The following is an 11,344-nucleotide window of genomic DNA, read 5'->3' as shown; positions in this document are numbered from 1 at the left end:
AGCTGGGGCAGTGTGGGGCCATGGGGGCAGCACAGAGAAGCTGGTCCAGCATGTGGCTGCCTGGCTATGGTGAGACCAGTGTAGCGCAGGGGCCAGCCCAACTCCACACTGCACAAGGGGAAGGTGCTGGCCGGGCAGCCGGCAGTGACTGAAGGCTTGGCCAGATTTCGATGGTCTTGGCTCAGACCTCATGTTTCATTTGGAAACGGAGCGTCTGGGCTGAGCGCAGGTAACTCCCGCGTGGCCTCGGCACAAAGCAAACAGCTCACACATCTGCTGCTGCTTCCTCTGAGCCGGGAAACGTGAGAGGATGGGAAAGGAGGCTGGCCAGGCTGCCGGCTCGGCACTGGGCCGCAGCAGGAGTGAGCCAGGTCGGGGAGCCGGGTCGAGCTGAGGCAGGGAGCCCAAGTCTCAGAGCACAGCTGCCCAGTGTGGCCACCCCTCAGCCAAGGCACCCCTGTTGCCCTGAACAGGAAGGCTTCAGAGGTGCTTCAGGGGCCACAGTGGCCAGCACCATGTCCCATGGGGTCACCAATGTCAGGTGCGCTGCCCCACAGCCCCTGTGTGCAATCGCTCCTGCTTGACTCCATCTGTCTGCGGCTTCTGGGCATCAGGGCTTATGCTGCCTTGGGAGGTTAAAGGGTCCCTGTCAAGGTCTGGATTTGGTCCAGACATGCATAATGGTCATGATAGCTTAGGCCATGGGCAGGCCCTGCCAGCATGATGTGCAGGACACAGGACAGTCTCCAAGGTCAGCACAGAATTGAATGGGTTCAATTCTCCATCAGACTGCTATGTTTCTAAGCAAAAAACCCTGGGAGGACCAGGTCTATTTTCACATGGTGATGCCTGCTCTCTGTGGGCAGGACAGAGCGATGGGGAAGTGGGGAGTCCATGTGACCAGAAGAGACTTGAAGAACAGCTGCAGGTCTCCTGCTCCCTTGCACAGCCAGGTTGGTCTTTGTGTTTCATGTACAGAGACAAGCAGTGCAAGTTGCTGGCCTGAGCTCCTGAGAAAGAAAAAGGATCCCATAACATCTTCTTTATTTATTATTCGTATTTATCCAGGTCCCACAGTAGCAGACTCTGCACAAGCACTAAGCAAAGGAAATAGCAAACTTATAGTTAAAGTCTGAGATGAGAGAGAAACACCAGTGGAGGAGTAGTCCAGGGAATCACTGAACTTGACACCAGCAGAAAATAGAGCAAGGGGATAGTCACTGACTGGTTGTCTCTCTCTGTGGACATGAGTTGATAATAAGCTTTAGTGCCCATCAGACTACATTCAAATGCTGTGGATACATGATGTGAAGCACTGTTCTGGTATAAATTCACCCTGCTGGCTTAAATTTGTTTTAAACATTTGACTTTGTACCAGTAAGCTGCTTGCATGGTCAGATACTGTCTTTCTGGGCCTTTCTAACTTTTCATGCTAAATCAAGTATTGTCTGTCCTCTGGCAGCCAGCATAAAGCACAGAGAGCTGTGTAAACCCCATCTTGTGAGCACAGGCTGATTTGACAGAAATGTGAATGAGATGAGATGGTGGATTATTGATTCTTGCATAGATTCAATATTAATGATTTTGGAGCCAGGATTTACATATTTCCTTGGCATCCATATACAGAGTTGTTGGGGAACATCAGAAATCAAAAGCTGACCAGCAACACACCTAATGTATAGTCTTAGCTTGCAGTTTTGAGGACAAGTCTGATGAGTTTTGAAGTTGGAGTACTGATTTGTGATCCTGTGGGACTGGCTATGCTGCATGCACAGCACTGGGACAGCCTCTTGGGCTGTGCCCCAGATAGGAAGACCTGCGTGAAGTGCTGTAGGCTAGACCAGGCCACATATACTGTGTTAATGAGAGTCTTGACGGATAATCCTGATGCATCGGTTACGCTACTGAAGGGGGCAGCTGTGAGAGCACACGGGAAGTAGCCATGCATGGGGACTGGAACAGCAAAAGGACTAATGCTCACCGACTTTGCTGCCAAAGAGAGTGGTGGGAGGTGGGGAGGGCATTACTACATGCATTCATTTTCTTGGGACAAGGGGTTTTAGCATTAACCTATTTTCAGACCTTTGCACAACATAAAACAGGCCTCCCCCTCCTCAGAAACAAGAAAGCAATCTTCCTGAGGCAAGATGGGGAGATGCCAGTGAGCTTGCTGGGGAGCAGTGTGAGGGGACAGAGTGCATCATGCTTCTGGGAGAGCGGGCTGCGATGTGGGAGAGGCTGGGGGTACGCAAGGAGTGGGGACATGGGGGAGATGCTGGTACATGGGGAGGTTGTGGGGGAGGTGAGTACTGTTGTTACCGCCAGAAGAGCTGCATTTGTTCCAAATTCCTGTGAAAGTTATTTCCTTGCGCTGCCAGCAGCCTCCTCCTGGGCTTGGCACAGCAGCCAGCGCCATGATTAATTCAAGTAGCTTTGCCCCTGGAGCTGCAGCCGCTTTTCCACTGCAGCCGAGAGGCCCCAGCCCCTCGCGCTCCTCTCCCCCCATGCTCTGCTCCTCCCCCAGTCCCCTCACACAGCTCCCTCCTTTCTCTACACCAATCCCCAGCCCCCTCACAGCTGCCCCTCATCCCTCACCTCTGCTTCAGCCCCAGGCCCCTTATAACTCCTCTTCCTCCCACAGTCCTTGCTCACACCCTCCCTCTTCCATGTCTGCACACAGACCCACACCTGTACATGCTGCCCTCCAAAGCGCCAGTCCCTGCACCTCCCCTCCCAGAGCCCCATCCCACCAGTATGCCCCCCCACCCAGTCCCTCTTGTTCACTCCACACCCCCTTGGTTACTGCCAGCTGCTGTTGCCTGCTCCCCCCAAGGACCCTCACTGTTTTGCCCCCAGGGCAGCTCTCACTGGCAGTGCTCTCCCTCACCTGCATGGCCCTTGGGACACGCCAGGCTCTTACTGCTCCCCATCCCTGCCTTGTTTCCCAGGGTCACCCTGCTTGACATGCTTGATCTCGTGCTACCCTGAGCCCCAGTCTCACTTGTAGAGAGAGTCCCATCTCACTGTGTAGACCTGCTCTGTGAGCATGCCTTGCCTGAGGTCTGCACAGCTGAAACCCAGCCCAACACCCTGGTTTGGGGTCCTTCTTGGCATCAGTGCCACCAGGAGGCTGTGGCCAGACCCTGTCATTTTCTACCCTGCACTGTTGCTGCCCCACTCAAGCCCCACACCTTGAGCACTCTTTCTCTGCATAGGCCCAGCTTCCCTGCCCTGCTGAGCTTCCAAACTCCTGCATGCTCTGCTGGGGCTCCCAGTGCCCTGTAGCTCCTTGCTGCTCCACCAGAGAGGACACCTGGATGCCTGTGTATGAGCCTTGCTCCTTGTCTTTCTGTGCCTTACTCTGTCCCTGCACTCAGGCAGCAGGACTCCCAGAAAGGTAGTGTTCACCCCCAGGCTCCTGCAGGCTGTTGCCCTGCCTCACCCTCCACAGTCCTACTTCCCTGCCAATGTCTGTGACTTAAACTGCTTCCCTCCTCCTCAAAACTGAAGGCTTTACCCCATTCCAGAGCAGTGCTGGAGGCCATAGGCTGCTCCTGTTTTCCACACCTTGCTGTGTATGGCTGTGGCCGCCCTGCGCCTGTCCGTGCCTAAGGCAGTGGCTGTGGGGCCGCCAGCCAGAGTCCTTGCCTGTGGCCTGTAGCTGCTGGGCTGTGGGGAGCCAGCGGTGCAAGTGGGCAGTGCCCACAGCTGTGCAGAGGGCTCCCCCCAAGACGTGGCACTCCCTGCAGCCTCAGGGTCTGACCCTCGCCTCAGCCACGTGTGCTGGACAATCGCGGGGGCCGAACCCTGACCCTGCTTACTCCCCTGAGGCCTGAGCGTGCTGGAGGCTGAGGCGCAGCCCAGGAGCCAGAGACGGCTCCTGAAATAGCCGCCGTGGCCGCTCCCTGGCTGCTTTTAGCTGGTCAGCAGCTGTGCCAGGGCTGGGGAGGGCAGGATGCCTGGCACACACTCAGGCAAAGGGAGCCGTGCGTGGGATCATTGACCACACTGGCGCCAGCCTCCCCTCCTCTCCCACCAAGAGCCGTCACTCTGAGGGGCGGGAGCCCAGAGCCAGATGTTTGCCAAAGCCACAGAGTAACATGTGCGTAGCAGAGATGCAGCCAGGGCAGGGCTCCAGATGAGCTCCCTGCCTGCTGACTGCGCTCGCTGGAGATGGGTAGGACAGCCAGAGAATGGAGGCCTGAGCTGCTGAGAAGCACTCCATCACTTTCCAGTCTTTGGACTGCGTAGGGGGGTACATGGGTCAGCAGTAAGGCTGAGAGGGTAAGGGATGGCTGCGTTTGAAGGGCTCTGGTGTTGCTCTCTAGATGGGTCTGTGGGAAGCAAAAGCCTTGACTCCTATAGGTGATGCAGCTAGGACCCCTCAGTGCGGGGTTTCTGCTTCTCCATCCATCCCAGACTCTGGGGAACATAAATGCTTTGTGGTGCCTTGGCTCCACTTGTCCCTCCAATCTTGCTGGGGACTAGGAGGACAGTGTGAAATAACAAGGCCTCAATGCCCATCTTGGTCCTCCCAATTCTCCATGCAGTGAGGAGAGGCACACTTGACCAGCACCTGCCCTCCTTCCCTCGCAGCAGTCATAGCTCCCTAAGACAGGTGCTCTGGTTTCTTTCTGCCTAACCCCAAGCCATCTTGCTGATCTTCTTTGTCATCTACTTCTGCTCTGCTTTGGCCACAGCACTCCCATGAGGTGCTCTTCTGCCCGGCTGCAGTAGCTGCAGGGTACACAAGTGAAATCTTCTCACCAAACCTGCAGGGAAGAAGGGGCAGGTAGCAGATGCTGCTGCACAATGCTGTCAGGGCTGTGCTGCAGGGCCTGGTGGAGCAGATCAGCTGTCTCAGAAAGACTGGAACTGAATAGGGAACTGGAAGGCTCAGGAGGGCCTTTGGCTGGAGATGACAGAACAGTTGGGTTTGGAAGGGACCTCTTGAGATCACAGAATCACAGAATAATTAAGGTTGGAAAAGACCTTTAAGATCATCAAGTCCAACTGTCAACCCAACACCACCATGCCCACTAAACCATGTCCCCAGGTGCCACATCTACATATTTTTTGGACACTTCCAGTGGTGGTGACTCCACCATTGCCCTGGGCAGCCTGTTCTCTCAGGCCTGGATGCTGTTGGCCTTCTTGGCCACCTGGGCACACTGCTGGCTCATGTTCAGCTGGCTCTCTTGTCCAGCTGCCTCTCAGCCAGCGCCCCCAGGTCCTTTTCCACGGGGCAGCTTCCCAGTCACTCTTCCCCAAGCCTGTAGCGATGCATGGGGTTGTTGTGACCAAAGTGCAGGATGGAGCACTAGATAATCTAGTACAACCCACCCTGCTCAAGCAGGGCCATCCAGAGTTGATTGGACTATGTCCAAATGACTTTTTAATACCTCCAATCATGGAAACTCCACCACCTCCCTGGCAACCTGTGCCAGAGCTTGGTCATCCTCACAGTGAAAAAGTGCTTCCTGATGTTCAGAGGGAACCTCCTGTGTTTCAGTTTGTGTCCATTGCCTCTGGCCCTGGCACTGGGCACCACTGAGAAGAGCCTGGCTCCATGCTTTTGGTATCCTCCTTCATGTATGGATGATATACCACCTGAGCTTTCTCTTCTCCAGGCTGAACAAGTCCCAGCTCTCTCAGGTTTTCCTCATAGGAGACGTGCTCCAGTCCCTTCATCATCTTCATGGCCCCTCACTGGACTCTCTCTAGTATGTCCATCTCTCTCCTGTACTGGGGAACCCAGCACTGGCCACAGCACTACAGCTGTGGCCTCACCAGCGCTGAGTAGAGGGGAAGGATCACCTCCCTCGACCTGCTGGCAACACTCCTGATGCAGCCCTTTGCATTTGCCTTTGCAGCAAGGGCATACTGCTGTCTCATCTTCAACTTGGTGTCCACCAGGACCCCAGGTCCTTTTCTGCCAAGCTGCTTTCCAGCTGGGTGGCCCCCAGTGTATATTCTTGCATGGATTTGTTCCTCCCCAGGTGCAGGACTTTGCACTTCCCCTTGTTGAACTTCATGAAGCTCCTGTCAGTCCATTTTGCCAGGCTGTCAAGATCGCTCTGGATGGCAGCACAACCCTCTGGCATATCAGCCACTCCTTCCAATTTTGTGTCATCAGCAAATGTCCTGAGGGTACACTCTGCCCCATCATCCAGATGATTAATGAAGATGTTAAATGGGACTGGACCCATTATTGACCCCTGGGGTACACCACTACCTACTGGCTGCCAAGCAGACTTTGCGCCGCTGATCACCACTCTCTGGGACAAGCCATTCAGACAGTTTTCAATCCACCTCACTGTCTGCTCATCCAGCCTACTCATTAACAACTTGTCTATGAGGATCTTGTGGGAGACAGTGTCAAAGGCCTTGACTGAAGTCCAAGTAGACAATATCCACGAATTTTCTCTCATCTGCCAGGCCAGTCCTTTATCAAGTTGGTCAAGCATGACTTCCCCTTGGGTGAAGCCGTGCTGACTACTCCCAATGATTTTCTTGTCCTTCATGTGCATGGAAATGATTTCCGAGATTAGCTGCTCCATCACCTTCCCAGGGATCAAGGTGAGGCTGACTGATGCGCAGTTACCTGGGTCCTCCTGCTTACCCTTCTTGAAGATAGGAGTGGCATTTACTTTCCTGCAGTCTTCAGACACTTCTCCCAAACACTACAGTTGAGCAAAGATTATTGAGAGTGGCCTCGCAATGACATCTGCCAACTCCCTTAGCACTTGTGGGTGCATCCTGTCAGGGCCTGTGAACTTATTATGTATGTCTAATTTGCTTAAGAATTCACTGGCTTGATCCTTTTCAACCAAGGGTACATCTTCCTTGCTCCAGACTTCACCCCAGTCTCCGAGACCTGAGATTCCTGAAAACCAGTCTTACTAGTAAAGACTGAGGGAAAGAAGGCAAGTAAGTACCCCAGCTTTTTACATGTCCTGTGTCACCACGTCCCTCGTCTCCTTCAGCTGTGGGCCTACATTTTCCCTAGCCTTCCTTTTGTCACCTATGCACTTATAGAAGCCCTTCTTCTTGACTGACTTACATATCCCTATTTTCCCTAGCCTTCCTTTTGTCACCTATGCACTTATAGAAGCCCTTCTTCTTGACTGACTTACATATCCCTTGCTGTTGGGATCACCCTGCAAGGGCTCGACCTTAAAGAGAAGGAGTTGTGGCATTGAGAAGCTGGTAAACAGCTGGATATCTGCACGGCTCGGCCTTGAGGAGAAGGAGCTGTGGTAAACAACTAAGAAGAAGCAAAGGAGCGCAGGAACACCTGCAAGCAGCGAATCCTGAATGTGTGAGAGGCGCATGGACAGCGCGTGATATTTTGTATACAGCCAATTGCAATAATGTGTGTAACAAGCCGTAACCAATCATGAGTGTGTGCGCAGTGACTAAGCGACAATTATGATATATATTGGAGTCAGACAAGACAATAAACGGCTTCGGAATGTAACTCTCATAGAGTTGTGAAGTCCATCCTTCTCCCGCACCTTGCCAGATTCAAATCCAGTTGGACATTGAATGCAAACAGCTACGTTTGTGCAATTGCAATGATGAGTTAGTGATTTCAGCAGAAAATGCCCCAGATGTATTCCCTGAGCACCTCCATGGTAGCGGCCTCTTCTATACCTATCAAAGAAAAGTCTTCAAAACACAACATCAGGTTAATCCCTTGGATTCCTTAACACAGTCTTGGGTCCTAAAGGGCACATGCCATTTTTTTTGCATCTATTATATGAAAGGAATAATATATTTTGCCTGTCACTTTCATCCAGTTTCTTTTCCTGACTTGACAACTGCTCTAGTTGAAGATGTCCCTGCTCATTGCAGAGGGGTTGGACTAGATGACCTTTCAAAGTACCCTCCAACACAAACTATTCTATGATTCTATGATTTTGAATGCAAAAACAACAGTAGCATATCCCACCTCACGCTACCACTACACTGTGCAGTTCCTTTTGCATTTACTGTCCTATACCTTTTCCCCCTGCCTCTCATCCTTTAGGCCTTTCCCAGTTCTCCTCCCTGGCACACAGTGATTTTGCCAAACTGTAGCTATTTTATTTTAACATTTTACATTTTTATGTGTTTTTCAGTTAGCACATTTCTCCTGCTGGCATGGCTTTTACATACTAGCATTCACATGACTGTCATGATATTCTTCAGTCCGAGTTTACAGTATCTGGTTAATCACATCTCTAAATATTCACTGTTTGTCATGCATATAGACGTGAGAACATCCTCAGCCTTTTTATAGTGGTTGCAAACAACTTCTGTAGATGTGGAGAGGCTGCCCAATGTGCAAAACATCCTGCTGGGGTTGTCTGTAAGGGCTCACTGCCCACTCAGCAGCTGTCAGCATTTGAGTGCCTTTGTCCCCTCTCCTCCATCTTGCTCTGGGGCATGGCTGCAGCACTGATTAACAACTGCCTGTACTAAACATCTTGTCTCCAAAGACTGCAGTGAAATGTAACTTTTCCCTAAGCATGCTGTTGGTTTCTGGCCCTGGAATCAGTCTCCAGCCCCTGATCTCCAGTTGGATCTCCAGGTTGTCCGCTTCCTTCAGCAGCATTAGGATGCTGGCCTCTGGTTCAGGCTGTCCCCTCATACTGAAGTGGCATATCCTCCCTGGCTTGCCCCTGCCTCTCCCTCCTCTTGCTTCACTTGTTCAGTAAGCAAAATCTTAATTCCCCCCCACCAGGTTTTCCCTTGCAGCCCAGCTCTTGGTTTGTGCTTCTGCACAGCATGTCACTTGTTCTCACTTGTATTCTCTTCTTATTTCCCTTGTCTGGTGTGAGGAGGAAACAACAAAAACCAAGCCTACAACCTATTTCCAAATAACCTTAAAATTGCCAGCCTGTCTTGTTAGGACTTAAGTATGAACTAGGACTGAAACATTACCTAATGAAGGCCACAGGATCCTGCTGACCACTGCTGTCTTTTGCCTTACTATAAACTTGCTCCAAGCCAAACACAATGGGTATCTCATGGGCCCTTGGGAAAGTGGTAGATTCATGCTTCTTTCTGCTTTCCCCAGTGAGTATTTTCTCTCTTTGGCTACATATCATCTGGGAACTCTCAGCCTGTGCCAGCACGAGGAAGCATTACCCTTGCTAGGACCCAGGAGTGGAAAGAGCTGTATGAAAGATGGACCCTGGACATGCTGGAACAGTGAAAACACCCAAGACAGAAGTTCAGGAGGTGCTAAAGATGGACTCAGGCTTAGTGCAGGGGTTCAGTGAAGCCAAGGCAGTGCTGCAGGAGAGACACAGCCTGCAGGCAAGGTTAAGGGAACAGAGAACAAGCACATAAGCATGTGTACATTCCGTTATGTGACTCTGGTGAGTGGAGGCTTTGTAGGATGTAATATACTGAATGCTGTTTGCAGTGTCTGGGGGTGTCACTGCATGATTATATGTCTGGGAGATGCAGATTCTGTTGGAAAGACCTCCTGGGAATCTGTACCTGCTGTCTTTTCCCACTGGACCTCAGCATGCTATGACCCCTGCAGTGGTTTATGATCAGAGGTGGGGGCAGCTGCAGAGCCACATGGTGTTATATGCATGTGGAGGGATGCTAGGGTGCTGTATGCCTTTCACTTTGTGCAAGGTTCCTGCCCTCTAAGGACACAGGTATCTGAGGAAATATAGTCATGCAGCCCTCTGCCTGTAAGATTAATAGGGATTTGGGGACTGTGTTGCTGGAGCCCTCTCAAATGCCTTGCATTTGCCCAGCCCCATAGGCACAGGAAAGGAGTGCATAGGTTCAGAGGAAGAATTGTGAACTAGCCTGTGTATGACTGGGAGAAGAGGAAGGGGAACATCCGTTGCTGGGACTGGCTGGATTTGCTGCAGCAAATACGGGGCTGCTGCTGAGTGTGCAACAGTTGTGAGTCCTGAGATAGGGATTCTACAGCATTCAAGATTAAGGGCAATATAGCACAGGGCTACACTGATGCTGGACAAGGAGCCAAAGAGAAGCTCTAATACAGCAAAGCAAAGTTTTGTATAGCAGAATAAGCTGCTTTACTAGTGTCCAATGGCCTGTGCTGCAGAAAGGATGCAACAGCTGGATCACTGAGTCACAGAGTAATTCAGATTGGAGAGACTTGGGAGGTCTGTGGCCCAATCTCCTGCTCGAAGCAGGGGCGGCTGTGGGGTCAGACAAGGCTGCTCACAGCCTCATCCACTACCATCTTGAAAAACTCCAATGATGAAGGCTGCACAACCTCTCTCAGCAACCTGCTACAATACTAGATGGTCCTCATGTGGAAAACACTTGCCCCCATACCCAGCCTGAAGTTCTCATTTCAACCAATGCATGCAGTCTCTTGTTCTCATGTTGTGCATGGCTCTGTTTCCTTGATAAGCTCCCCATCAATATTGGCAGCTTGCTGTTAGGTTTGCAGCCGTCTCTCCTGAAGGCTGAGCAAGCCATGGTCTCTCAGCAGCTCCTCAGGGTAGGTGCTACAGCCCCTGATGAGCTCAGTGACTGCCCCTGAACTCACCACAGCTTATAGAATCATAGAACAGTTTGGGTTGGAAGGGACCTTTAAAGGTCATTTAGCCCAGCCATGGCAGTCAGGTGAAGTCTCAGCTGATTGGAAAAAGGGAAACATTGAGCCCATTTTTACAGAATCACAACATCGTTAAGGTTGGAAAAGACCTTCAAGTCCAACCATCAACCCAACACCACCAAGCCCACTAAACCATGTCCCGAGGTGCCATGTCTACACATTTTTTGAACACTTCCAGTGATGGTGACTCCACCACCTCCCTTGGCAGCCTGTTCCAATGTTTGACCACTCTCTCCATAAAGAAATTTTTCCTAATATCTAGTCTAAACCTTCCCTGGCGCAACTTGAGGCCATTTCCTCTCGTTCTAGCACTAGTTACTCGGGAGAAGAGACCAACACCCACCTCACTACAACCTCCTTTCAGGTAATTGTAGAGACCGATAAGGTTTCCCCTCAGCCTCCTCTTCTGCAGACTAAACAACCCAGTTCCCTCGGCCACCCCTGCAGTGCTGCCCTCGAGCGTGTCAGCCGCTTCCCCCTCCCCAGGTTGGTGTCGTTTGTGACCTTGGCGAGTGTGCGCTCTGTGCCTGCGCTGTGTCATTGCTGGAGATGTTAAGCTGGAGAGGTCACTGGGCTGGTCCCTGTGGTGCTCCGCTTGCCACCCGCCTCTGGGCAGAGCGCAGCTCGTGAGCCACCACCCCGCCAGCCCAACCCTGCAAACTGTTTCTGACCTACCCAGCTGTCCGGCCCTCCAAACCGTAACATCCTGCCTTGGATATGAGGCTTGTGGGAGAAGGTGTC

The 11,344-nt window shown here is 51.9% G+C and overlaps 1 protein-coding gene across 1 annotated transcript in view; it reads left to right on the top strand.

The window, feature by feature from the left end:
• LOC104628202 (protocadherin-16-like) overlaps positions 1 to 11,344 on the top strand; it is a gene marked incomplete at its 3' end in the record, with an annotated part of 30,484 nt that overhangs the window by 643 nt on the left and 18,497 nt on the right. The gene's annotated exons all lie outside the window — the stretch shown is intronic.

This window comes from Phaethon lepturus, unplaced genomic scaffold (assembly GCF_000687285.1).
Source record: "Phaethon lepturus isolate BGI_N335 unplaced genomic scaffold, ASM68728v1 scaffold4061, whole genome shotgun sequence".
In the NCBI taxonomy this organism is placed as follows: Eukaryota; Metazoa; Chordata; class Aves; order Phaethontiformes; family Phaethontidae; genus Phaethon; species Phaethon lepturus.
The sequence above is the reverse complement of the archived record's forward strand: the minus strand, read 5'-3'. Positions and strand labels throughout refer to the sequence as shown.